We start from the raw sequence: 14,778 nt of genomic DNA on the forward strand, positions 1-14,778 counted from the left end.
ACCGGACCCAGAATCTCATTATTTGAGTAGCAGATTTACAACATAAACTGAAACCTCAACTTTGCACGGTGTTCTTTTGTTAAAGTGAAGGCATTAATTGAGAAGGAGTGGGATCCTGAAAATTGGGATGAGGACATATGGGTTGATGATGGCAGTGAGGACATTGAAATTGGAGATTCTGCAGAATCTTTGCTAGATAAACTTGTAATGGTCTGCTTTCAGGAAACAGCCACCCCACCTCCAACCTTCCCTGAGGAAACAGCCACCCCATCTCAAGCCTGCCCTGAAGAGAAAGTTACCCAGCCTGCCTTTGGGAAACAGCTTCTCAACCTGAGGAGTCCACCATCCAACCTCCACCTAGCAGGACCTGCTAGACCTGTAACCACTTCCCCTGTGAAAACAGCCATCACTCCTCGGTCTGGAGAGATTAATCCTGTTTCACCAGATGCAATTGCAATGGAATTCCCTGAGACAACTGTCTTAAAAGACACTTCTAATTCTTTTCATGGCCCACCACCATTACCCCTCTTTTCTTCAAGACCTATAACTAGACTAACGTCCCAAAGTCCCAAATGCTGAGGTTACAAAGTGTGACCCATGAGGAGTGTGTCAGTTTGAATCTGTGGTGTACCGTAGAAAAGCCATGTCCTTTAATCCTCATTCATTATTGCTGGGTAGATTAGATTATCTCCATGGTCATGTGACCTGCCCAATTGTGGGTGCTAACTCTGAGGGAGATATGACTCCACCCATTCCAGATGAGCCTTGATTAGTTTACTGGAATTCTTTAAAAGAGGAAGCATTTTAGAGAGCCACAGCAGAGCCACGAGAACCAAGAGAGCCCACAAAGACAGAGACCTTTGGAGATGAATCTCCCTGGGGGAGCTTCATGAAACAGGAAGCCAGGAAAGCAAGTTAGCAGATGTCGCCATGTTCACCATGTGCTTTTCCAGTTGAGAGAGAAATCCTGAAAGTCACCAGCCTTCTTGAACCAAGGTATCCTTCCCTGGATACCTTATATTGGATATTTCTATAGCCTTGTTTTAATACTGGATGTTTTCATGGCTTCATAACTGTAAACTTACAACTTAAGAAATTCTCTTTTAAAAGATGTTCCATTTCTGATATATTGCATTCCTGCAGCTAGCAAACCAGAACAAGGGGGTACACTATACTCCAAAAGAACTGCATGACTTTTCCAATTCATATAGAAAGATATCAGGGAAATATAAATTGGAATGGATATTAAAGGTGTAGGATAATAGTGGGAGGATCATAAAGTTGAATCAGGCTGATTGATATGGGCCCACTAAACACAGTTTCTGCATTCAACGTTGTAGCTCAGGGGTTAAAAAGAGCGTTAACTGTTTAGGTGGTTGGCTGAAACATGGATCAAAAAAATGGCCAACATCAGCTGAGGTTGAAATGCCAGAACTGCCCTCTTATAATGTAGATGAGGGAATCTAAAGGCTTGGAAAGACTGAAATGTTAGAGTGGATTTATCACAGAAGACCTGCTCATACACCCCAGGAATGTCTAGAGGACATAAGTTTTAACAGGACTGTGAGAAATAAATTTGGGAGACTAGTTCCATCATTCCTAAAGAGCTCTGTAGTCGCACTTCTCTTAAGTCAGATATTACTGTGGGAACTGCTGTCACTGATCTGGAATTATAATAATAGTATATTGCCACTGTCCTACCTCAGGGGTATATCACCTCTCCAGCCCTATGTCATAATCTTGTCCACAAGGTACTTGATCATTTTTCCCTCCCACAAGATTTCACACTGGTCCACTATATTGATGATATGCTGATTGGACCTAGTGAGCAAGAAGTGGTAACTACTCTATATTTATTGGTAAGGTATTTGTATGCCACAGGATGGGAGATAAATCCACAAAAATACAGGGGCTTTCCACCTCAGTGCAATTTCTAGGTGTCCAATGGTGTGGGGCCATGTCAAGACATCCCTTCTACGGTGAAGGATAAGCTGTTGCATCTGGCCCCCCCATCACCAAAAAAGAGGCACAATGTCTAGTTGGCCTCTTTGGATTTTGGAGACAACATATTTGAGTGTGCTACTCCAGCCCATTTACTGAGTGACCAGAAATAATAATAATCCAATCAAATCCAATCAAATGTGTTTAATCCAATCAGTTGAAGGCTTGTAAGAGAGAACAGAGAACTTACTTGTTCAGCCAGCCAACCTCATTTGGAGAGTTCACTGACGGCCTTCACTGGACTTGTCGGCCAGTGGTCTGCCCTACGGAATTTCCACAGTTATGTGAGATACCTTTACAAAATCTCAAAAAAAACCCCTCATATTTATAGATACCTCCTGTTGGTTTTGTGTCTCTAGAGAACCCTAGCACAGAGGTTTTCAATTTTGATGTCATATTTTTCATTCTTTTCCTTAGGGTTTTTATGTCATGTTTATAAATGCATGCCCAACATTTTCTTGTAAATAATAATTTTTTAAAAGAATAAAATCTACTCCTCAATGTAAATGAGTCTTATTTTAAACTTCAAGTTTATTAATTATAAAAGCCACACATGCACATGGTAGAAACATCAAATAGAACAGGTTATATAATGAAACTAAAAAGTCCCTTTCCTCTTTCCCTGCTGCCCCTGCTTGCCAAATTCCTCTTGCCAGAGATAATCACTGCTAGCAATCTTTTGTTTATATCCTTCCATATATTTTCTAGGAACATATAGGCACACGCATCTCTATCCTTTTCTACATGAACAGGATACACGTCCACGTGCACACACATTGCTCTATAAAGTTTCACTGAACATTTTGTCTCTAATTTCTTAATGTGAATGCATCTTATAAGATGCTTACCAGTCTGACAGAGGGACCACGGCAGAACACAGGACATGGTAGAAGAACAGGAAAAGGCACATTCATCTCTGTAAAGTCAATACGTAGCACAAATCCTGGCACATAATAAATGCTCAGTAAATATGTGTTAAATAACTAAAGGGAAATAACTTGAGAAAACTTGAGACAGACAAACTATCATCTTGAATTTATTCTCAGGCCAAACATAGAAACATAGTCTCCTTATTGGGAGTTACATCTCCCAGGAGGGGTGGAGGATGAAACACGATGAGAAAAAACAAGGGTGACAACATGGAGCAGTTGGGCTCTTCTATAGCCTCTCACCAGGAATAAGTTCTCACTGTGTGTCTTTTACTTGACTGTATTCAATGTCTCCTACACACACACTTAGTTCAAACAGACAGTTCATACTGACTATACAGTAAGAAAACCTGGGAATTCAAAGACTGTTCAGTTGAGTTATATTATAGGTACACACTCAGAAAAAACAGCTACCATTAATCAGTGCCTATTATAGGATAGACAACATGTTGTGAGCAACAGCCTTGAAAAGTTTATATCAATCATCCTTACTATATACATGAGAAAACTGAGGTTCCAAGGATCCAAGTGACTGACTTGTTTAGAGTCTCACAACTAGCTAAGTAGCTTTAAGAGACAACTCTACACTTGAGTCAGGTCAGTTTACTTTCTGTTGATCTTATACCACATTCACTCCTATTTCACTGACTTTGTGTTATGCTCCTTGCCTTGCATCTCCTTTCTCCACTTGTCACATCTGGTGTTTCATGAAAGCTAGGCAAAGACAGAAGCAGGGGTCATGCAAGATCTGTGCTAGGCCATGCAAGGTGCTATCAAAGGTGAGGAGTGGGTCAGTCATAGGTGTCCATGAACAAATACAAACACAGTGAGGAGGTACTAAAAGTTCAGAGAAAGAGTTGAGACTGGGAGCTGGAAAGCACACTCAAGAGCCTAGGATATGGATACTGGGGCAGTTCAAGAAATTCTAATGCAAAAAAAATTTCCTTCCCTAAACTCTTTTGGGAGATGGAGTCTGCTCACAAGGCCAGCCCTGTTGCCGTGAGGTCTTCAAGCCACTGGCCAGAATTATCTCTCCCCATCTCAACTCTACACATTCTTCAAGGCCCATCTCAAATCTCACCTCCTTCATGAAGCCTTTCCCTATTAATCCAGTTCATTCCTATTTTTAGTTTTACTTGAAATCAGCACCATAAGATATAGCATGTGTTTGTATACTCTCTTGTCTTTAATCATTTCAAGTATATTATTTCTTTAAGTAGACTCATTCTTGTGTCTTTTTACTACTGTTTTCACTCACGGTCTGGGAGTTAGGAGACTTGGCTGGATTCCAGTCCCAACTCTCCCACTAACGAACTGTCTGCCATGGAGCTAGATACAACCTTTCTGAGCCTCATTTGCTCACCTCAGAGGGTTCTTGTCAAAGCATATTCAACACTTTAGCACAATATATGAATATAAGGTGTTATTATTGCTGAGGACATTTGGACTAAGGTGCTTCTGTCATCCTACTTAGTTGGTGGGTCTATGTAAGAAATACAAACACTGCTGCTTGTTTCACTGCTTGTTTGTTTCAGCAAAAATTTACAAGTTGGAACAAGAATGCTCCACAAATGTTAAAGATGGTGCCAGCTGGAGTGGGTCTATATGCAGTCAATTTTTTCAGGGGCACTCCCTGGAAATTACCAGGTGATTCCAGGCTTACTCGTTTTTAAAGCTTCCATCTTTCTGAATGTTTCCGCATGTAAATGATCCGTGTCAATGCTGTGAAAAAGGATAAGAACCTTGCATCAAATCAAGTCATCAAATGCCTGCAGCTGCTCTCCTTTCTCAAGAATAAGATCACATTCACATTTTATCCATGGCACCACTCAAGTTATTTGATCCACTTGGTTATCTACCTCCACCTCCATTCTTAACTCCTTTCCTTTGAGTCTCAAAAGATAAAATGTTTAGCCTCCTCTTGGACTCTTGCTACCATCCCCTCCTGCCTCATCCAACACCCTGCTCCATTGTTCCATTAGTTTCTGCTCCTGTATTTGCAACCTCTACCTCTCTGTCTCTCAGCTTACACATTTGACTGTCTCAAAACAAAGACAAAAAGAAAAGAACAACTCCCTCTTCCCTCAGTTCCCAATCCCTTCCAGCTACAATCTCATATCTCTCCTCTTTCTCACAAACTTCTTGAATGAGTAGTCTTGCTCACTATCCCAGTTCCTCATCTTTCATCTTTTCAAGTCAGTAAAACCTAGTTTCTGATCCCATCAAATCAGGGCTAAAGCAGCCTGTGACAAGAGTGCTTATAATTTTCTAATTACTAAATTCCAGAGGACACTTTTCAGTGCTCATCTTATTGGGCATGTTGTTGTATTTGATACTCGTGAGCATGTTCTTCTGTGAAAATTTCTTTTCCCTTGGCTTCTAAGACAGTATTCTCTTCTGGTTCTCTACATGACATTCTGACCTTTCCTTCTTGGTCCTAATCATGGGGTTTCCTTTTAAATCCACTTCTTAAAATTTGGTAATTCCCAGGGCTTACTCCCCAGAGATCCCTCACAGGTTCTTCTCTTCGCACTCTCCTTAGGGGATCTTATCCACTGTCATGGCTTCAGTTATCATCTCTATACAGATGACCTATTCCAGGGCACACTCCCATATCTAACTTTCTATCTACTAGAAAACTTCCCCTGAGTGTCCCACAGGCATTTCAAACTCAATACTCCAGATTAAAAATACTTTGCCCACACAAGAAGGTTCAAGCTCTTTCAAGTAAGCAGTGAGGTGCAGTTTTTAGTTTTTAATGAATAGAAACTAATCGTTACCTAGTAAAGTAAAATAAGTGACCCTTATGTTGCATAATTGTAGACTTGGAAGTACAATGAGAAAAATTAGGATTTTTTTTTAGTAATTTAGCAAAAGCTGCCTTACTTCCTGATATGATATGTTGAACCCATTGCTGGGAAGAAAGTGGGCCAATTTGCTTAAGTAGCCCAAAGGTCTTCTGGAAGTTAAGAGACTAGTTCATTACCCTCAATTTCTCTCTCAGTTTAGAATTAGGGACATGTATCAGGGTGAGTTAGGGTGGCTTCATACAAGGCCAAATGCCTGAGAAACACACTAAGGCCCCCAAAACAAAATTACCTTGAAGAAATAGGAAGTCATAAGACATTCCTCTGACTCAAATTCAATGGCCTCTATCTTTGTAGGCAAGGACAGGTTTGAGCATCTATGTGTATGTGATTCTGAGAACTCCTCTAGACCAAGGCACTCTAACAAATATGGTGCTTTGGAGAACAATGGCTGCAAATTTGGATGTAGACTGTGCTGGTTTGAAAGGAAGTATGCCCCTTAGAAAAGCCATGTTTTGATCAAAATCCCATTTCATAAAGGTGGAGTAGTCCCTATTCAAAACTGTATGCTTGCAACTGTAATCAGATCATTTCCCTGGATGATGTGATTTAGTCAAGAGTGGTTGTTAAACTGGATTAGGTGATGAGATGTCTCCACCCATTTGGGTGGGTCTTGATTGGCCTATTGGAGTCCTGTAAAAGAGGAAGCATTTTGGAGAATGGGAGATTCAGAGAGAACAGAACGATGTAGCCACGAGACGCAGAGTCCACCAGCCAGCAACCTTTGGAGATGAAGAAGGAAAATGCCTCCCGGGGAGCTTCATGAAACAGGAAGCCAGGAGAAGAAGCTAGCAGATGATATCATGTTCACCATGTGCCCTTCCACCTGAGAAAGAAACCCTGAACTTCATTGGCCTTCTTGAACCAAGGTATCTTTCCCTGGATGCCTTAGATTGGACATTTCTATGGACTTGTTCTAATTGGGACATTTTCTCGGCCTTAGAACCATAAACGAGCAACTTATTAAATTCCCCTTTTTAAAAGCCATTCTGTTTCTGGTATATTACATTCCGGCAGCTAGCACACTAGAACATAGACTATCATATCTGTAACCTCAAAGTCCAAGTACAATGTCATTGCAGTGCTGCAGGGATCCAGACCAGCCAGGACATCACTTTCTAGTCACCAACCTTCTGTTGCACTGCATAGATTCTCAAGATTAACCCCAGATGTCAGTGGGAAACAGCAGCAGCAGTGGACCAATTTTCCACCCAGCTTTGGAAGCAAAATTGGCCCCATCTTTTTGGGTCAGATTTGGGAAGGTAAAGTGGGGAGAGGTCTATACATAACTAAGAGGAGAGAGAGAGAGAGGGAGGGAGGGAGGGAGGGAGGGAGGGAGAGAGAGAGAGAGAAAGAGAGAGAGAGAGAGAGAGAGAGAGAGAGAGAGAGAGAGAGAGAGAGAGAGAGAGAGGGAGAGAGAGAGAGAGACAGAGGGAGAGAGACAGAGAGAGAGACAGAGAGAGAGAGAGAGAGAGAGAGAGAGAGAGAGAGGGAGGGAGAGAGAGAGAGAACTGAATATGCATCCAAAATTCTGCTAACAGACCTTACTCATTACACATGGTATTCGAGGCCCTGCTTACCTCTCTAGCCTCATTTCTTGATACACCCTGTTTTGCACTTTCCAAGCAATACCAAACTGTTTAGAGCTCCCTATCACATACTATAAACAATGCTGTTTACTGTCTGGGTACATTTGCTCTTGCTATATTCTAAGCCTGAACTACCCTTCTCTATCACTGCCCCCATTTCCCCAGACAACAGTCTTAAGACTCAACTCAGGTGGCCTCTCAGAAACTTTTCTTGACTCTCTCAGGATTGGTTAGGTGTCCCCTGCCATGGCTCCCTTATGTTGTGATTATCTCATTGAACTAAAATAATTCGTTTATGTCCCTGTTACTACCACAAGACCCACTGGTCTCTCAAGAAGATAGATCATGTTTTATGTCTTGTTCATTCTACATCCCAAGAACCTGGCACAAATTGCCTGGGATACACATAAGTGGTATTCAGCATGTGTCTACTGAACTAATGAAGGTGTGCTTTGTCACACATCTCTTCTTTTCTCTTGATCTTCTAAATATCTAGACACTTAGTCTTTATTGAATGCATCATTAACCGTCTCTTTGTTTCTTTTAAACTACTTACTGCTTTCCTGTATGTACTTGGTATATGTGAAGCACTGTGCCAGGGAGTTTACAGGGGAAGGTACAATGAGAAATAAGATTCAGTTGCTGAATTCAAGCAGCTCGTGGCAATTAACCTTTTTCCTCCAACTTTCCAATTTCCAGAGGACTTCCCCTTCTAGGAGGCTCTTTTGGATTCTCCTTCTCTCTAGACCACTATTACATTCATGATCCATACATCACTCTCACTTTCTTTGGGTAACTGTATATTTCTATTGATTTTAGTTTTGCTTGTCATATACGCTTGTCATATACCTCCACAGTTTATTTGAGGTAAGCAAATTGTATCTTTTCTCTGTGTGTGTGTGTGTGTGTGTGTGTATGTATGCATGTATATTCTTCATTTTACTCTCTGAGCTATTGTTTACACTGCTATGGATTTGCTGATTGACAGGTGATTAGCATTTGAAACTTAGCCTGAAAATACAATGGAAATATACTGGTTAAAAGACCAAGAGAGAACAAGAGAAATAGGAAACAGTGCAACAATTTACAATAAAAAGCAATAATGGCATGCCATCACCAACAAAATAATTTCTCCTTGCTGTCAATAGGACCTTTGTTGCAGCATAGTGCAGAGAGCTACCACATTAAACTAATCTACATTTAAAGAAATATTATGGCTGATTGTTGAGTTTATTTCAACCTCTTTACAATATAAACTCTAGCCATCTCTTTCAGAGAATGGCATGATGGAGTCCCCTGAGTGACTGCTGAGCTTATCATGTTGTGAATAATTCCCTCTGTCTGTGTAGTAATCACAGCATTCTTGAGCCTCTGAAATGGAAAAAATTTATTTTGTGTATAGGGAACCCAAGTTCTGTTTCAGCCAAGCTGTAATTAGGTCTTTATGCTGTTTTCATTTAATCTTCATATATGGAATTTTTGCAACTGGCTTTTACTTTCTATTATGTGTTCTAGTTCTGCATGCCTGAAACAAATGGCCATTTGGCCACTGCTTAGTTGCCAACAGAACATAGTTACATCTTAATTAAGTATTACTTTGTGTTTCATGCCAGCCTGCTGAGCTGGCAGGAAGATGTTGACCAGAAAGTGTGAGAACCTCAACCTTCTCTACCATTCAGCTTCATCTCCTTGAGTCTTGAAGACTCCAAAAAAAAAAAAAAAAAAAAGCAAATATTAAACCCTCTGGCAGGTATTAGAAGATGAAAGGGAAAAGGGCCTAACATATCTTGAGTGCCTCCTATGCGCCAAGGATTACACAGATACATTCACAATTGTGGATTCACTTAATTCAACCTCCCTGTTAACCCCAGGTGGTCAGGTATTTGTTCCATTATACAGACAAGGAAATGAAAGTGGTTAAGTAACCTGCCCATGGTCATGGTCATGTAACTATAAATGCTAGACTTAGAATTTGAGCCAGACCTAGCATAATCTAGATCCTGTGTTCTTTTTTCCTACATCCTGCTGCTTCACTTAGCAATGAGATATAGCACTGCCTGCTTTCTGCCTCTCTCTCCTTGCCCCTGTGTCCAAGGAAGTACGGTCTATTGGTAATTTCACTTACTTTGCTCTTTGGCTTGATTTGGCCTGTCCTCAGCTGTTTTCTTTTTCTTCACTGCACTAGGCTATGACCAAAACCAACATATCTATCTTAACCACCTCCCACCCATTCTCCCCACACAGTGACTTACTAAAATGTCTGCAGTTTACATATTGGATGAATCAGTGCATTACATAACATCTGCACTCCAAAACCTTTGAGGTCATTTCCACTTAAGTCTAGCAATGTCAGGTTCTCATTTCTGTTGAGAACAAGGCAAAGGCACCACAGCACGCATCTGTGAGATGACATTCTGCTAACCTATGAGGGATCAGGGATTCAAGAAAGAATCAGTTTTACTCCAAGTTCCATAGTGATCTTTCTTTCATAAACAGCCTGGAACAAGAACTCGATGGACAAAGAATCCCTATGCACTTACCACAAGGTCTGTAGTTTGCAGCAGGGGTGTTTCAATCCTTCACACAGCAGCTGCATGTCCTTGTCCCCTAGTGCATTGTCACTGAGGTCAAGGTCTCTCAGGTGTTCATTGGTATAGAATGCACTGCACAAATCCTAACAACATGCCCCAGTCAAGTGACAGGTCCACAGTCTGCCAGGAAGTAAGGTAGAGAGGGCTAGTATCACTTCACCTGCATTGGGTCACTTTAGGAATTATATTTGCTCACTAGAAAAGTACTTTAGAAAATCAGACTGTGAAGTAAAAAACAAAACCCTTCAGGCCAGGGTCAAGCAGAGAGAGTGGTGAGGGGAAGGTTTATTCCCCCTAAATTATTCAGATTTCATTCTTCATTTATTGCTTCCTTGGAGATTCAATCACCAGGTCAAAATACTCATTTGCTTTAGGGATTCTGCTGAAACCTCATGAAACTATACTGTGGCTACATTCCACAATACTTACGCTAGATCCTTTAACTGGCAGTCAGGCTGCTTTAATCCTTCACACAGCAATTTCAGTCTTAAATCTTCAATTTCGTTATTAATTAGAAGTAGTCTTGTCAGGCTGTGAGTGGATCTCAGGACTTGGGCGAGGGGCTCACAACAAGCGGCAGAGAGAGAACATTCAGAAAGTCTGGAGGGATGGGGATACCAAGGTGATTGTTAATTATGGCTGCAGGGAGTCCCACAGAACCCCAGATGCCACGTCCATAGGACAAGGACAAGCAGACACTTACACAAGATTCCCAACGATACTCTTTACATGCTGCAGACCTTTGCAGAGATGCTGTAATCCTATGTCTCCCAGGGAATTGGCAAACACAAACAGCCCTTTTAAAGTCTGGTTCACTTGCAAGAAAGAAGAGAGCTCCACACAGCTAGCATCTGTGAGGTAACATGTGCTTAAACTACCCAGGGGAAAAGAGAAGAAAAATCAGTCACTGCTGTCATTTTAGCTTCCTGAGAATGTTTCACCAGCCTCCCCACTTAGCTATGTCTTAGATATCTTTCAAGTTCCAGCTCCTATACCACCTCCTTCACAGAGCCTCCTCTTGAGTTCTCCAGTCCACAGTGACTTCTTTCTCTTCCTTGGGATCATCTGGCATTTCTAAATGATTCATGGTGTTTGGCACCTGATTACACATTCAATAGTGTTGTTCTCCGATTGTTTCATATCGGTGTGTCCTTAAGAGCAGCCTTGTTACTTGTAGTACTTCTGATAACTCCACCCACATCTAGCCCAGTGTTGGGTACATAATAGGTACACTCTACACATTTATTTTTCTTATTTTTCCTGCCCACTTAAAATGTTTTCTTTTTCTTTCTTTTATTTTTTTTTTACTCTTTATATGTTTAATGTTTAATGAGTACGATTCATGTAAACACACAGGGCTATGGTATACTGGAAAGAGCATGAGATTTGGAGACAGATGGATCTAGGGTTCACATCCTGACTATATTATTCATTCTGTGTGACCCCAGACAAAACCACTTCCCCCTTGATACTCAGTTTCTTCATATGAACACTGAGGATAAGAAAACCCACCTTATACGGTTATATATAATGAAGTGAGATAACTTCTGGCAAGGACCAAGCATCAAGCCTGGCACATAGCAGACACTCAACAAATTCAACAGTCATAAAATTATGCCAGTTAGTTCCAAGAGAGTTACTTTAGCTTCTCCACTTTGGAATGTTTGAGACCCTCACAAAGATACTTCACTCCTGTGTCTCCCAGGGGATTTTCACTTCAGTGAGGTGTGGCTTGCAAATGAGAACAGAGGCAAGATACTTGCAAGCAACCTCTGAGCTTTCTGGGAGAAGACTAGCACACAACCTGGAGGGAAAAATGCATCATGGCCATTTTAGTGTCTTACTCATTCCCTACCCAAAATACCCCATACTCAGAGAAAATAAAGACCAACCGATACAAACCCCCAACTTTGAGTATGTCACAGCCCCTTCATTTCCATGGGAGGGTCTTGTGCACTGCTTCCAAAACAATGTGTCCCACAGTGGGAACTCAATAAATGTTGACCGACTCCCTGAGAAAAGAAAAGGGTTGGGAGGAAATAGTGAGATGACCTAATTTTATTTAAACTCCATGCATGAATTTAGCACTCTATCTCATATCTTTTTTTTCTTTATTAGAGAAATTGTGGGTTTACAGAACAGTTATGCATAAAATACAGGATTCCCATATACCACCCTATTATTAACAACTTGCATTGGTGTAGAACATTTGTTACAGTTGATGAAAGCACATTTTTATAACTGTACTATGAACTATACACCAGGGTTTAACCTAGGAGTTCACTGTTTGTGTAGAGCAAGTCCATAGTCCTAAAGCTTTTTTTATTCTGCTACAATATATACAACTTAACATTTCCCTTTTTAACCACATTCAGACATATATTTCAGCGTTGTTAATTATGTTCATAATGTTGTGTTATTGCCATTGATATTACTCCATTTAAAAGGAAAATCTCTAGTAGGGACTGCCACTTTCACTTTTCCTCTCCATGACTCCTTGCAATGTGTTTTGAGCACACAACACCCCCTCTGGTTTGCATACTTTAAAAAAAAACTACTTGCAGAATGGAAAATAGTTTCAACTTACTTGAGCTTCTGTAATTTGCACTTTGAATCCTTGAAGTCTTCACAGAGCAATTTTAAAGCTGTAGCTTCCAGTTTTGTTTCACGAAATTTCAACTTGGTGAGCTACTGATTGGTGATAAAAACAGCTGCTAGCTCTCCACAAGAAGCCGGGGAGATAAGGCATCGGTAAAACCTTCAGAGAAGGGATCTTATTCAAGAACATGCCTGTATTAGTTAGGGTTCTCTAGAGAAACAGAATCAACAGGAACACTCGCAAATATAAAATTTATAAAAGTGTCTCACGTGACCACGGGAACATAGAGTCCAAAATCCGCAGGGCAGGCTGTGAAGCCAACAATTTCGATGTACAGTCTGGACGAACTCCACAGGAGAGAATTCGCCAGCCGAAGCAGGAATAGAGCCTGTCTCTTCTGAATCCATCTTAAAAGGTTTCCCGTGATTGAATTAAGCATTATTCATTGCAGAAGATACTCCCGTTTGGCTGATTACAAATGCAATCAGCTGTGAATGCAGCTGACATGATCATGATCTAATTCTATGAAATGTCCTCATCGCAACAGACAGGCCAGCACTGCCCAACCAGACAAACAGGTACCACAACTTGGCCAAGTTGACACATGAACCTGACCATGACAACGACCTTATTCATGCTCTTCCCCCAAATAAGTAGAAATTGACCAAAATGGTAAACACAGATGATAAATTTTCCTGCCATCAGTTACCTCAGTGTCTGTAATATAGTTTGGCTGTTTCAATCCCTTACATAAAAACTTCATTCCTGAATCTTTCAGAGTATTTTTAACAAATTCCAAATCTGTCAGATACTGGTTGGTTTCAAATACTAAGGAGAAGTCCCTAACACAAGAAGCTGTGAGGCGGCAGAAAATTAGGCTGTGGGGAAAAAAAGACATTTAAGAGAAAGAAAATAGGGTTCTCTTTAAAGGTACTTGTTTGCATCTTGCTAATGTGATAAATTCTTTCACTTCAGGCAAATTCCCTGGATGCTTACCACTATGCTAGATGCTGGAAACACAGAAATAATTAAGTCATAGACCCCACCCTCAAGGAATACCCAGTAAATGGGAGGAAAAGATGAGAAAACCATGGATTATAATACAATGTGAAAAATGCTACAGCTCATATGCACAAGGTATTTGGGGGGCACAGAAATGTGGCATGTAATTCAACTTAGCTTGGGATGGAGTTTGAAGGATCAAGAAATAACTTATAAGAGGAAAAAATGCTTGAGCGTAAGCATTTAGTGAAAGAGGAAGAGAAACTGAGTAGGAGTCAGGTGGATAGTGAAAATGGGAGTGGAGAGAGTAGAAGGGGCTGAGGAGCAATCCACTCACACAGCATTCTGGGCAAAGGCCAGGAGGCAAGAGAGGATGCTTAGTGTGAGAAACTGCAAATCATTTGCCATGCTCTATTTAAAAAGACTAGAAGAATATAGCAAACTATTAATAGTGGTTATCTTCCAGATAAGGGACTGTGAAAAGTAGGAATATAAGGAAGGAGTTGAAAACATTTACTTTCTAAGTAATTAAAAAGTATTTACAGTGACCAAATATTGGAAAAATATTTTTTAATTTGAAAAAATAATAAATGCTTATTATAATTTTCACAATAAAGAAAAATATAAAGAATAAAACAAAAAATGTACTTGAATTTCCACCAAAGGACAATGATTGTTAAAATTGTGGTATATATCTTTCCAGATTTTTAAGGCATGCATTCAAACAGAGTTATAAATTCGTTGTAACAAATAAAAACATGGGAAGACATACTTTTAAAAGCAAAAACTTAACTTTCTCCTAACTTCCCCTCCCAGAGATAGCCAATGTTAACAATCTGGTGTATATCCTCCCTTTTTCCAAGATCACAGAAACATATACAAAAATATTTACAGGCTTTGCTTGTATATTTTACAAAAATTGGCTAATAGAAAATATTATTTCTTCAACTTTACATGCACTTCCTTATTTAGTCCTGATGGTAGGTCCATGGGTAGAAAATGAGACTCTGGTATAGCACAAGGGCACAGTAAATGGCAAAGTAAGGACTCAATCTTAAGTCTGTCTGGTTTATCCTGTACACCTCAGAAAGCCATCGAAAGTTTTAAGAGACATGATCAGATCTCTCTGCTGACAGGGTGAGGAAGGGGACAGACTTGATGTCAGGGTGCTGAAACGGTCCAAAGAAGAGATATGGAGGC

At 40.4% G+C, this 14,778-nt stretch overlaps 1 pseudogene across 1 annotated transcript in view; it reads right to left on the reverse strand.

Moving 5' to 3' along the window:
- Nucleotides 1-814: 814 nt before the first annotated feature.
- The window catches only part of LOC143671857 (ribonuclease inhibitor-like), a 29,181-nt pseudogene continuing 15,217 nt past the window's right edge, over nt 815-14,778 (reverse strand). Inside the window, exons 5-12 of the transcript XR_013169636.1 lie at nt 13,286-13,454; nt 12,565-12,735; nt 11,618-11,781; nt 10,681-10,851; nt 10,407-10,577; nt 9,927-10,097; nt 9,639-9,808; nt 815-4,652 (exon numbers count right to left, since the gene is read on the reverse strand). The product of XR_013169636.1 is annotated as a ribonuclease inhibitor-like (transcript). The remainder of the gene's footprint in view (nt 4,653-9,638; nt 9,809-9,926; nt 10,098-10,406; nt 10,578-10,680; nt 10,852-11,617; nt 11,782-12,564; nt 12,736-13,285; nt 13,455-14,778) is intronic.

This window comes from Tamandua tetradactyla, chromosome X (assembly GCF_023851605.1).
Source record: "Tamandua tetradactyla isolate mTamTet1 chromosome X, mTamTet1.pri, whole genome shotgun sequence".
NCBI lineage: Eukaryota > Metazoa > Chordata > Mammalia > Pilosa > Myrmecophagidae > Tamandua > Tamandua tetradactyla.